The sequence below is a fragment of the Oryctolagus cuniculus genome, chromosome 12, assembly GCF_964237555.1.
Source record: "Oryctolagus cuniculus chromosome 12, mOryCun1.1, whole genome shotgun sequence".
NCBI lineage: Eukaryota > Metazoa > Chordata > Mammalia > Lagomorpha > Leporidae > Oryctolagus > Oryctolagus cuniculus.
This window is the reverse complement of record NC_091443.1, coordinates 55,356,361-55,370,733: the sequence shown is the minus strand read 5'-3', so window position 1 is coordinate 55,370,733 and position 14,373 is coordinate 55,356,361.

Sequence of the window (14,373 nt, the reverse complement as noted above, 5' to 3'; positions counted from 1 at the left end):
TTATATTTGGGTCTTTTGGTCCAATAATATTTCTCTGGAATTCTCTTTGTTTTAAAAAAATGAGTTCAGCATAAAAATGTCACATTTTATTGGCAGTGATAAAATCTTGAAATAATTTAAATACCAAATACTAGATACTAGTTTATTATAATATATGCACACGGACTAAAATACAGTTATGAAAATTAATATTGATGAAAAAATTTACAATAGTATTAGTAAGACATTTATTAAAATATTAAGTACAATAAAGTTCAATAAATAGCATCATACAACATTTAAATGACAGCAGTTGCTTTTGATGTTTTAGGGTTTTCTAATCTCACTTCAGATTTTGAAATATTTTCTCAGTATATGTATTTTACTTATATTAGATTTTCTGGATGAAACATCAAATGACATGAAAATCTGAAAGAATAAGTGGTGAGTTAAAATTGAAAACCAGGAGTGACTCATAATTATGAGTACAAACCATCTGAAGAAATAAAAGGCTACAATATTCCTTTCATCTAGAAACTTTCTCATGGCTGAGTTTATCAAGTAGGAAGAGTTGATACGGGTTCTGAGGAAACTTTTTTGGACTTTGTGTAAAATGATCATGGAACTTTGGGATATCCCAGCCAGACAACAACTGACAAAGCATCTCGCCTGCTTTATTTTCACCAGGGTTGGCCAAACTGAATGAATGTTGGTAATCATGAACTAATAATAAGGGAAATAGATTTTTTGATTCTCTCATCAGAAACAAAATTGTGCCCCACAAATATATAGGGAAATTACATTCAACACTATTCCTGCGTAAGTTTCCACTGCCTGGTGTTAAATCAGTTATATAGGTTTTTTATATACGAGTACATATTTTTATATAGGAGTATATATTTTTTTACTCATATATATATATGAGTTAAGCCCCCATCCTTTCTGTCAAAAACTTCTGGAATAATTATATATTATTGATGAAATCCCGATGACTCAAGAAAGCTTGTCTGGTGAGAGAGAGCCATGTGTTTGGCACCTCTGCCTTCTTAGGAAACACTGGTGGCCAGTGACACGCCTAGGATTCTTCAGAGGCCACATCCACACAGAATTCGTCATCTTTCCTTTTGGAGATTTAAAATTCGTACCTGGGGAGACACATCTTCAAAAAGCAAATGAAACACACATTAAATAAAAGTAAAATAAGAATTATAGGTTTGTATAGACGTGTTAAGGAAATTTGGTATCAACTCACCCAGTCACTTTATTCTACAAGTAGAGAAACAACCCAGTGTGGTTCAGGGTCTAGCCAGTGTGCTGATGGTAATACATCTCAAAGCCAGAACCAGACATCAGAATTTCTAAATTCCCATCTCTTGGTTTTCAGCAATAATTCTTTACATCTGTTTAGTCCAATAGTCATGAGCAAATCAGAACTCCTTATGCTTCATAGGAACTCTCCATCCTGTTGCAAAGGCCTCTTACTCCTTGAATTCTGGTTTTGTTTAAAATTATCCTTCCCTTTCGAGAGGACTGTTTCTTCTCCTCCTCTGAGCACTGCACTTCCCAATTCTACTCTTGTTTCTTCAGCTTGATCAGTCCTTGAATGATTTCATTTCAGAACTCAAAGCTGCCCCTCCATACCATGCCCTGGAAGAAGAGAAGAGTACCCAATCAGCACACTATCTTACTCTAGGCATTGCCTAGAGCTTTCAAATGTGCAAGGAATGTTGCGGGGGGTAGAGAGAGAGAGAGAGAGAGACACCCCAGATTATTGGAGGTCAATGTTTGAGATTATGTTCCTCTGGTTTAAGAAATAATCTGGTCCTCAAGTAGGGTGGAAATAGCTGAAACCAGCTGTCTGCTTTGCGCAGTAGAAAATGAAGTTTACTATGTTTTGGAGAGTGCAAAAGTAAGAAACACACAGATCCTGAAAAATCTTCACACCAAGGAGACAAATGGAAAACATAAAAGAAGGGTATACACAGAATTAATTTTCTATAGTAAAACATATTTCAGTGATTGAAATTTGGAAAACAGGAGAGAGATGACATGGAATGAAGTGACAAAAACATTGCTGGAAGGAGAAAATCCTGACAAAAATATTTCATGGAAGGGCATAATTCAGAGTGAGATCAAAGGAATAAACAAAGGGAAGTAACCAGGGTAGGGCTACTTTTGCAATTGAAAGCATCCCTCTTACCTATCTGCTCAGGCATTGGGTGTGCCTCTTTTGGAGGAGAAATTTGGATAGCTTAGTTTTAATTTCTGCAAATAAAGCTCCCAACAACAAAGCTATATATAAATTTCTGCATAATGGGAATGAAGCTAATTAGTGACTCTGATGTTACTGAGATGGCCAATACCCAGATCATTACTAGTTTCTCTTGGGGACTACAACTTTGGGTCACGATGGTTTCCTCAAGAGAAAAATAGCAGAAGAATTGCCTGGTGATGAGACAGAGGTGAGGAGGAAATTTCATGGTAATATGTTGGCTAATATAAAGTAATCCCTTTTTAGAGTAGAAAATCTTGGAATGTTTGAGATGAGAGAAGGAAAATATATCCAGGGTGGACAGCCATCCCTTCACTTGTGTTAGTCTGAATAAAGTTGAAGGAACAAAGCTCAAACCGCTGTCTGTAGACACAGTGTATGTAGTTAATAACAGAATAAATTCATCTTTCTCCTGCTTTCAAATAATGAATGCTTGCTTTTTTTTTTTTGACAGGCAGAGTGGACAGTGAGAGAGAGAGACAGGGAGAAAGGTCTTCCTTTGCCGTTGCTTCACCCTCCAATGGCCACCGCAGCCGGCGCACTGCGGCAGGTGCACCGCGCTGATCCAATGGCAGGAGCCAGGTACTTCTCCTGGTTTCCCATGGGGTGCAGGGCCCAAGCACTTGGGCCATCCTCCACTGCACTCCCTGGCCACAGCAGAGAGCTGGCCTAGAAGAGGGGCAACCGGGACAGAATCCGGTGCCCCGACTGGGACTAGAACCCGGTGTGCTGGCGCCGCAAGGCGGAGGATTAGCTTAGTGAGCTGCGGCGCCGGCAGAATACTTGCTTTTGATGCCTACTGTGCTCCCAAACTGTTTGGTGTTGCATGTGACTCTCTGAAAACTTTCGACCTTTATCTTTCCTGAAAACAAGAAACACTTGTGTTTTATTGAATTTTTTTTCATATGTTTGAGAAAGCAAACACAAATGTAATGGGGAATTTTATTGAGTTGTCTTGTTTGTTTTACTTAAGAGAGAGATAACCATTCAAATGGACTGATGTTAAGTCAATGGGACAAGCCTAGTGACTCTCCCTGGGGAAACTTGGCTTTATAATTGGTATAAATCTGACTTTCGTGTTTTCACAGAGGCCTGAAAGTGTCTAGATCTGTCTTTGTTTAAGTAGCATTAGTTGGGAGCTGTGTCTCTTTTTCTCATGTTCTGAGACAAGAGAAATGATTTTCTTTAGAACAGCAGCAGAATAAGGAATGCTGGTTGAAACCAAGTATTTGTTTTCAAAATTAACTTTTTAAAATAGTGACATTCTACAAATTTATAAGCAAAATAAAAACTAGAAAGTAATATGGGCAGAAATATTAAAAAAACATAGATGTAGATGGAGTAGAGTAGTTCAGTTGCTTAAGGGAAGCACAATTGTCTGACACAAGAGGAAAATGTCTTCTGTTGACCCAGTTTTGTCTGCAATAGTAAAGAACCCATAAACCACTCTTTCCCGGCAATGTGACCTGTTCTAAAGTGTCCTTGTACCACTGGGAGCCTGGAGACATGGTACATCAGCACAGTAAGATGAATGAGGGAGGACCCAGGTAGAAACTAAGTTCTAGGGAGTTGTTCAGCCAGGAACAGAGTGTGCTGTGATTGGAGGGCTACCTCCTCAAGCAGGGGTCACAGATTTGCTGAATAGCAGAAGACGTTTGGATCAGTAGAGGAGCAGGAATTGTAGATGTGCATTTAGTAATGTGAAAGATCGGAAGCAAAAGAATCACATGCTTAGATTTTTTTAAAAAAATTATTTATTTATTTGAAATGTAAAGTTACAGAGAGGCAGAGCCAGAGAGAGAGAGGTCTGCATTTGTTGGTTCACCCCCAAAATGGCTGCAATGACCAGAGCTGGGCTGATCCGAAGCCAGGAGCCAGGAGCTTCTTCTGGGTCTCCCAAGTGGATGCAGGGGCCCAAGCTCTTGGGCCATCCTCTGCTGCTTTCCCAGGCCACAGCAGAGAGCTGGATTGGAAGTGGAGCAGCCAGGACTTGAACCAGCACCCATATGTGATGCCGGCACTGTAGGCAGCAGCTTTACTCACTGTGCCACAGTGCCAGCCCCACATGCTTAGATTTTTAAGAACACACTCTTTTACTGAAGTATGAGTAATGGGAATTAAGGCAAACAAAAATTGAAGTGGAAAGACTACATAGGTGTCCGTATTCTATTCGAAAAGATGACAGGTGAAGCTGTAGACAACAAAGGTGACCTTGAATACATACATAAAAGGATACAATTGAGAGCTATTTAGAAAATGGAATTATTAGGATTTGGTGATTTGTTGGTTAATGAGTGAGGGAGGGAAAAATCCACTATCTTTCCGGAGTTTGGATTCTACAACAAGGTAGTTATTGGTACCATTTGTTGTGACTGAGGACACAGTAAGAAAAGCAAGTTTGAGAAACGTTTCATTGATTAACTTTAGATTTGTTGAGTGAGAGACGCCTGCGAGACATTCAGGTAAGAAGGCAGTTTGATTCGTGGGTTAGGAACTTAAGAAAAAGTACTAGGTTTGAGAGACCCTAGGGTCTACATTGTAATTAAAGCCATGGGAATGGATAACACCTGGGACAGAATATAAATGAAAGAAAATCAAAGATGAAATTTTGAGAACACAAGGATTGGTGGTTGAAAAAATAAGGAAATCTCTGCAAACGATGATGGAAATGAGTAGCATAAGATGTAGGAGGAGAAGCAAGGAATGTGGTATTTCAGAAGCCGGGGGCAGTACTTGAAGGAGGGAAAGGGCAGCGATAATTCAGAGAGGAAATTCTCTTTCACATGAATACAAAACAGTTGGAATATGCACAACTGATTTATTTACACAGAGGAAGTCAGAGAGGTTATTGTAAGGTTCCTTGTGAATAACAGGAGAGAGTAGCATAGGTATTAGTTTTTTTTTTTTAATTGAACAGCGCTTATTTACAGAGGAGCAGAAACAAATACTTAAGCAATTAGTATAACTTCAAATAGTTTTTATTTCAAATTTAGAAATACTCATTATGTCTCACTATTTTTAGTTTTATTTTGTCCAAGAAGATGAACCACATCAGATGTCTAATTTCATTTTTTTTTCATTTTTAAAATTTTATTTTGCTTGAGGAATACAACTTAATGCATTTAATATATACAGATTTGGGAACATGATGCTTCTTTCCCACCCCCACCCATACTCCTGTCTTTCTTTCACATCCCTCTTCCTTTCTCATTCTTATTTTTTACAGAGATCAATTTTTCAGTTAATTTTTATACTCATAAAATTAACCCTACACTAAGTAGAGAGTTCACAAATTAATATGAAGAAAAAAACCAAGTAGATGAACTGAAAAAAAGAATAAATAAAAAAATTGTTCCTTGACAATCAAGGCAAAGGCTGTTAAAATGAACGCATCTCAAAGTGTCAGTTTTGCTCCTATAGATTACATTTTAGGTACTCAATTAGTTACTACTTATCAGAGAGACCATATGATATTTGTCTTTTTGTAACTGGCTTATTTCACTAGGGTAATGGTTTCCACCTGCATCCATTTTCTTGCAAATGAAATGATTTTTTTTACCACTGTGTAGTATTTCATAGTGTAGATATACCATAATTTCTCTATCCAGTCCTCATTTGATGGACAGCTGAGTTGATTCCATATCTTAGCTGAGATAAACATGGGGGTACAGATTACTCTTTCATATGCTGATTTCATTTCCTTTGGATAAATTTCCAAGAATGGGATGGCTGGGTCATATAGTAGATCCAAATTTGGCTTTCTGAGATATCTCTATATTGTCTTCCACAGTGGTTGTACCAGTTTACATTCCCCCTTGTTAGCATTTGTTGTTTGTTGATTTCTGTTTGAGGGCCCTTCTAATGAGGGTGAGGTGAAACTTCACTGTGGTTTTGATTTGCATTTCCCTGATGGCTAGCATTTTTTCATGTGTCTATTGACCATTTGAATTTCTTCTCTTGAAAAATGTCTGTTCAGGTCCTTTGCCCATTTCTTGACTAAGTTGTCTGTTTTGTGGTTGTTTAGTTTCTGGAGCTCTTTATAGATTCTGGAAGTTAATCCTTTGTCGGTTTCATACTTTGCAAATATTTTCTCCCATTCTGTCGGTTGCCTCTTCACTTTGCTGAGTGTTTCTTTTGCAGTGCAGAAACTTCTCAGTTTGCTGTAATCCCACTTGTTGATGTTGGCCTTGATTGCCTGTGTTTCTAGGGTCTTTTTTAAGAAGTCTTTCCCTATGCCAATTTCTTGTAGGATTTCCCCAATGTTCTCCAGTAATTTGATGGTATCATATTTTAGATTTAGGTCTCCAATCCAATTTGAGTGGGTTTTTGGATAAGTTGCAATGTAGGGGTCTTGTTTCATGCTTCTACATGCAGAGATCTAGTTTTCTCAGCAACATTTGTTGAAGAGACTGTCTTGGCTCCAGGGCTGATTTTGGTTCCTTTGTCAAAGACACATTGGTTGTAGATGTGTGGAATAATTTCTGGGATTTCTATTCTGCTTCATTGGTCTACACATCTGTTTTTGTGCCAGTACCAGGCTTCTTTGTTTATAACTGCCTGGTAGTATGTCTTATTGTGATGCCTCCACTTTTGTTTTTATTGTTTAAGATTGCTTTAGCAATTTGGGGCTCTTTTGTGTTTCCATATGGATTTTAGCATCATTTTTCTATATCTGAGAAGAATATTATTGGTACTTTGATTGGGATTATATTGAATTTATAGTTTGTTTTCATTAGTATGGACATTTTGAAGATGTTGATTCTTCTAATCCATCAACATGGAAGATTTTTCCATTTTTTTATGTCTTCTATTTCTTTAATGTTTTGAAAATTTCATTGTAGAGATCTTTGGCATCCTTGGTTAAGTGTATTCCAATGCATTTAAATTTTTTTGTAGCTATTGTGAATGTGACTTATCTTAGAAGGTCTTTGTCAGCTATGGCATTGTCTGTGTATATAGAGGTTATTTGTTTTTGTGTGTTGATTTTATATCCTGCTACTTTACCAAACCCTTTTATGAGTTCCAATAGTCTCTTTGTGGAGTGTTTTAGTTCCCTATATATAGAATCATGTCATCAACAAAGGGCAGTGAGTCAACAAATACAGATTGTGTTTTTGTTGAATTATGTGAAATCCTCCAAACTTGACCTAAATGTAACAAAATCCTATAGATATTTGACAACAAAGTTAAAAGACTCAGAAATGAAATTTCATTCATAGAGTATTATTCCTTGCATCTCCTGTTTATTTTATGCATAATTACTCTTTGATCTTCCTAAAACCCTTGAAGTAAGACAACTGGTTGTTGCTATCTTTAGGCATAATGTGCAAAAGGAAGTTGTCACAAGCCATTTGCAATAGCCAAATCTGTGTGAAATGTGCTAGTATCAGTTGAAATTAGAAATCAGTGCTTTAAGATGTCCTGCCATGATTAAAAGGAGTATCAGTCATTGTAATGAAGAACAAATAGTCATATACTTCACAAAGTCCTGGAAGGAAATAATCAGGCTTCTATGTCAAATGAAAGACTCAATTGTCTTAATGATGTTTGGCATTTCTCTTGCATGTACCCAGAGACATATCCTTCCTCCGTTGTAATCTAGATTTGTGAAACTATTTTATGCATTACAATTGTAAATGCTGCCAGAAATCTCCAGGGGAGGACTTTGCTCAAGAGACACGCATGTTGGGTCTACATCTACCTACATATTGCTTTGTAGATAGTAGATACTCAATCGGTGTTCAGTGGTTGTGACTTAATCTGCCGAATTAGTAAGACTCCTAAACTGGTTTCCTGTTAAGGGAATTGATGAAATATAAAGTCAGAAAGAGAAAATACATTTATGAAATTCACACTATTTGAAACAAGACTGAAGAATTTAAGTAGCTTGTATTTATCAGTAGTTTTAAAGTTTTTGATGTCAAGACCCTTTTGCCCTCTTAAAAATTATCAAAGTGCTTTTGCTTATGTGATGTTGCTCAATAAGAAATTAAAAAGGGAGTGCTTCAAAAATGCTTATTTTAAAATTTACTTCAACGTCACCACAATAAGTCCATTATAAGCTAATGTAACCAACATTTAAAATGAGAAATAATTGTTTTTTTTTAAAAGTCAAAAAAAATTAGTGAGTAGAGCAGCTTTGCTTTACATTTTTTTTTTTTAACCAATTGCTTTACTATCTGCACTAAGAGAAAATAGCTGAATTCCCATGTCTGAGGACAGTCTGTGTTAACCTCATGCATATATGTGGTTGGAATAAAGAGGACCTCTGAAACCTCTTCAGAGGATTTTGGGGATCTCCAGGATTTAACAGACCATGCTTTAAGGACTGATAGCATATTTAATAGCAGGATTACAATCAAGAACTTCCTGGTGAGACAAAATTGAAACTTTAACGGCTGATCGATAGCAGTTCTGAGAACTGTTTTCCTGTGCCATTGTCTTGCAGGGTTTTCCCAGTGTTCTTTAATAATTTGATGTGTTGGGTCATATATTTAGTCTTTAATCCATTTTGAGTGGATTTTTGTGTAAGGTGTAAAGTAAAGGTCTTACTTCATGCTTCTGCATGTGGAAATCCAGTTTCCCAGCACCATTTGTTGAATAGACTGTCCTCGCTCCAGTGATTGGTTTTAGCTCCTTGGTCAAATTTAAATTGGTTGTAGAAGCTTGGATTGATTTCTGACATTTCTATTCTATTCAATTGGTCCATCCATCTGCTTTTGTACCAGTATCAGGCTGTTTTGATTACATCTCCTTTGTAATATGTCTTGAAATCTGGTATTGTGATGCCTCTGGCTCTGTTTTTGTTGTATAAGGTTGCTTTAGCTATTCGAGGTCTCCTGTGTTTCCATATAAATTTCAGCATCAGTTTTTCTATATCTGAGAAGGATGTCCTTAGTATTTTGATTGGTATTGCATTGAATCTATAAAGTGCTTTTGGAGAAATGGACATTTTGATAATATTGATTCTTCCGATTCATGAACATGATAGATTTTTTTCCATTTTTTTTGTGTTTTCTATTTCTTTCTTTAACGTTTTTTAATTCCCATCACAGAGATCTTTGACATCTTTAGTTAGATTTATTCCAAGGTATTTGATTTTTTAGTGGCTATTTTGAATGGTATTGACCTTAGAAGTTCATTTTCAGCCTTTGCATTTTCTTTGTATACAATGGCTGATTTTTGTGTATAGATTTTATATCCTGCTACTTTACCAAACTCTTCTATGTGTTCCGATAGTCTATTAGTGGAGTCTTCTGGATCCCCTATGTATAGAATTATGTCATCTTCAAATATGGATAGTTTGACTTCCCCCTTCTCAATTTGTATCCTTTTGATTTCTTTTTCTTGTCTACTGGCTCTGGATAAAACTTCCAGGACTATATTGAGAAGCAGTGATGAGACCGGGGACCTTTGTCTGGTTCCAGATCTTGGTGGAGCACGTTATTCAGTCTCCATGTGTTTGCATATGTTCTAAAGATTCCTGAGTTGTTGATTACCAGCTTCACTCCATTGTGGTCAGAGAATATTCATGGTATCATTTCGATTTTCTTGAATTTGCTGAGTCTTGCTTAATGGCCTAGCATGTGGTCAACCCTATAGAAAGTTCCACGCACTGCTGAGAAGAATGTGTATTCTGTGACTGCAGGATGAAGAGTTCTGTAGTTGTTAGGTCCATTTGGTCTATAGTGTTGAGTAATTCTGCTGTTTCCTTGCTAATTCTCTGTCTGGTTGATCTGTCCATTGCTGAAATAGGGTATTGAAGTCCCCTATTACTATTACATTTGAGTCTATGTCTCTCTCTAGAACCCTTAACATTTATTTTAAATAGCCAGCTACCTTGTAATTAGGTGCATATGTGTTTATTTTTTTTTATTTTTATTTTTTGACAGGCAGAGTGGACAGTGAGAGAGAGAGACAGAGAGAAAGGTTTTCCTTTGCCGTTGGTTCACCCTCCAATGGCCGCCGCGGCCGGCGCGCTGCGGCCGGCGCACCGCGCTGATCCGATGGCAGGAGCCAGGAGCCAGGTGCTTTTCCTGGTCTCCCATGGGGTGCAGGGCCCAAGCACCTGGGCCATCCTCCACTGCACTCCTGGGCCACAGCAGAGGGCTGGCCTGGAAGAGGGGCAACCGGGACAGAATCCGGTGCCCCGACCGGGACTAGAACCCGGTGTGCTGGCGCCGCTAGGCGGATGATTAGCCTAGTGAGCCGCGGCGCCCCCCAGGTGCATATGTGTTTATAATAGTTACATCTTCCTGTTGAATTGGTCCCTTAATAAATACATAGTGCCCTTCTTTGTCTCTGTTTACTTTACATTTCTTCTGTACTTTTACTGGCTGATTTTCTGCACTCACAATCTTTCATAATGATGGCTGTCTTTCTGTGTTCCTGTGTGTAGCACATCCTTAAGCATCTTTTGTAAGGCCGAATGAATGTTGACAAATTATTTCAATATGTTTTTATGGAAGGTCATATTTCACCTTCATTCATAAATGAGAGCTTTTTAGGGTATAGTATTCCGAGTTGACAGTTTTTTTCTTTTAAGTCTTGGGCAATATTTTGCCATTGCCTTCTAATCCGTAGGGTTTCTGGTAAGTAATCAGCTGTGAGTCTACTTGGAGATCCTCTGCAAGTAAGTTGACATTTCTTTCTTGCATATTTTAGGATATTTTCTTTATGTGTTTTTTTTTTTTTTTTTTTTTTTTTTTTTTTTTTTTTTTTTTTGTGGAGAGTTTGACTACAATTGTTGTGTGAAGGTCTTTTCTGGTCATGTCTAGTAGTAGTTCTTTGTGCTTCCTGTATTTGGATGTCCCTTTCTTTCTCAAAATTGGGGAAGTTTGCTGTAATTGTTTCACTAAACAGGCCTTACAGTCCATTCTCTTTCCACACCTTCAGGAACTCCTAATACCGGTATGTTGGGTTGTTTGATAGTATTGCATAAATCGCCAACACTGTTTTTAAGTTTTCTAATTTCTTTTTCTTTTTTTTTGTTTTTAAGGTAAAATTTCTGAAGATTTATTTTCTAGTTTGGGTATTCTTTCTTCTGCCTCACCAGGTCTGCTGTTAAGGCTTTCCACCACATTTTTTATTTGATCTATTGAATTCTTCATTTCTCATATTTCATTTTGATTTCCCTTTAAAATCTCAATTTCGTGGGAAAAATTCTTTCATGTATGGTTTCCTTTAGTTTTTGAATTTGCTTCTGATTACTTTTGAGTAATGCTATGATTAATTTTATGAATTCCATTTCTGGCATTTCCTCAACCTCTTCATCTTCATATTCTAATATTGAAATGTTGTTTTGTTCCTTGGTGGGGGGGGGTTCATGGTATCTCTCTTATTCTTGTTTCTTGAATTTCTGCATGTTTTAAGGCATTTGTGGAGTTGATTTTTTTTTTCCTCTGATGGCTTTTATCTTTGAGCTATGCCTCTGTGGCTTATTGGAATTTCTGTGCTTTCAGTGAATACCAAGAGGTGTGTGGTGGGTGTGGCCAGGAAACTGGTCACTGCTCCTCAGTGGGGCAAGTATCCATGGTAACATCAGGCGTGATAGATCTCAATGGCTGGATGTTGGCCTCCACTGTGTTCCACACCACTGTATGAACCACACAAATGATCTGTGCAGTCCTCACTTTGAGCACAGTTTCTGTTGCAGTGATTTGCTCTAGGCCACTAAGGTGCTCCAAATGTGTGGAGCCACACCAGGTGATAGCCCAGAGACCCACCTACACCATGCACCTTCTCATATATCCACCGCACGCAAAGCTCCCCCAGTCACTGGGCACAGATGTTTCTGCCCTGCCAGTCTGTCCAGTCAATAGAGAGACAGATGTTCCCCAAGACCTCTCTGCCTAGGCGTCTTGATCCTGGGAGCCTACAAGAACCTCATCATTCTACAAGCTTGTCCATTCACATCCTGTCAGACTCACAGTCAGTGGGGACTGTGGATTGTTATCTATCTCTACTAGAATCTCTGGATCACCTAAGAACCACTGGACGAATGTTGCATTCTCCCCACTGCTGCCACTAGCACTGCTAAGAAGATGGTGTTCTGTCTCAGCTAGTTGATGTGCACAAAGTCTCCTGTAGCTCCTGTCCAAATCCACCTTATCTCAGCCAGGAAGCAGGTGCTGTTGTGGGGATGTTGGGGTGAGATAAATGTGCCCCCTCTACTTCCAATGGGTCTGCAGGCAACAGCTAGCAACTACTAGACCCCAGGGCTCCAGTCCAGACTCATGCCATGCTCTCCCTCTGACTGTATCACCATGGTTTGCAGTCTGCTCTCACCTCTGTCTCCAAGCTGCCACCTGCTCCAGCTCGTGGCTGCTGCAGTGCGCCTCTACATGACTATAGATTTTTGAAAGCGGTGACAGGTACAAAGGTAACCAACATGCAGCGCTTTTTTGGCCAATCTTCATCCTCATTATGTTTTCTGGACAATCTCACATGGATGCAGTATGGGATGTCCTTTATTCCTTCGGCCCAGACAGCTTTGTTGGGTGGTATCCATGTGTACACATGGTGTCCCCATTTCTTTCATGGAAAACTTCTGGATCTCTCTGAGTGCCCAGGAGCACATGTCTTACAGCTCATTCCATGGATGTGCTTGTGAATGTCGATGGTACACTCTTGGGTCACCACGTCAGTGGTGGAGGAACAGCCTTTCTTCTTCTCACCACCCTTCTCTGCGGGAGGATTTTGTAGAGCCCAAGTTGGAAAGCAACACTCACACATTTTTTATACTCTTTCTATATAGATTAACTTCTACATATGAGAGAAAATATGGAATTTGTCTTTCTGTGTCTGACTTATTTTACTTAATATAATGATCTCCAGATCTATCTATTTTGCTGCAAATTTCACGATTTTATTTTCTATGGCTGAATAGTATTCCATCATGTATCTATATTACATTTTCCTTGTCAAATTGTCAGCTGATGGACATCTAGATTGTTTACATAGTTTGTTATTGTGGATTGGCTGCAATGAACATGAGAAAGAATATAGATGGGTCTTAAGGTAAATCTATTTTTAGTTTTTTGAGGAATGTACAGAATGTTTTCCATAATGAATGTACTAATTTCCATTTTCACAAACAATGTATCAGGGTTCCCTTTATGGCATATTTTTACCAACATTTGTTATTTATTGACTTGGATAATAACCATTTAACTGGAGAGAGAGGATATGTCATTGTGGTTTTTATTTGCATTTCCCTGATGGCTAGTGGTCCTGAGCAATTTCATGTATTTATTGTCCATTTGTATTTCTTTTTAAAAATGTCGGGGCTGATGCTGTGGCACAGTAGGTTAATACTCTGCCTGTGGCGCTGGCATCCCAAATGGATGCCATTTCTAGTCCCGGCTGCTCCTCTTCCAATCCAGCTCTCTGCTATGGCCTGGGAAAGCAATAGAAGATGGCCCAAGTCCTTGGGCCACTGCATCCACATGGGAGATCTGAAAGAAGCTCCTGCCTCCTGATTCAGATCGGTGCAGTGCCACCATTACGGCCATTGGGGAGTGAACCGGCAGAGGGAGGACCTTTCTCTCTGTCTCTCCCTCTCACTGTCTGTAGTTCTGCCTCTCAAATAAATAAATAAATAAATAAAATATTTTAACAAAACACTGTCTATTCATATCCTTTGCCTGTTTCTTAACTGGATTTTTTTTTGTTATGGTTGAATTTGTTGAACTCTTTATATATTCTGGATACTAATCCTTTATCAGATGCATAATTTAGAAGTATTTTCTTCCACTCTGTTCATTTTCTGTTCACTTTGTTGTTTCCTTTGCTGTGCAGAATCTTCTTGCTTGATGCAATCCCATTTGTCTGTTTATGATTTTATTGCCTGTGCTTTCTGGATCTTATCCAAAAAGTCATTGCTTATGTCATGTCTTGAGTCTTTCCCCTATGTTTTTCTGTATTATTTCAGGTCTTAAATTTAGATCTTTCATTGATTTTGAGTTGATGTTTGTATAGGGTGTGAGGTAAGGATCTTGTTTCAAACTTCTGCATGTGGAAATCCAATTTTTCCAACATCATTTATGAAGACAGTGTCCTTTCTCTGGGGAATGTTTTCAGCATGGATAAGTTTTCTGTTCCCTTGGTCTGTATGTCTATTT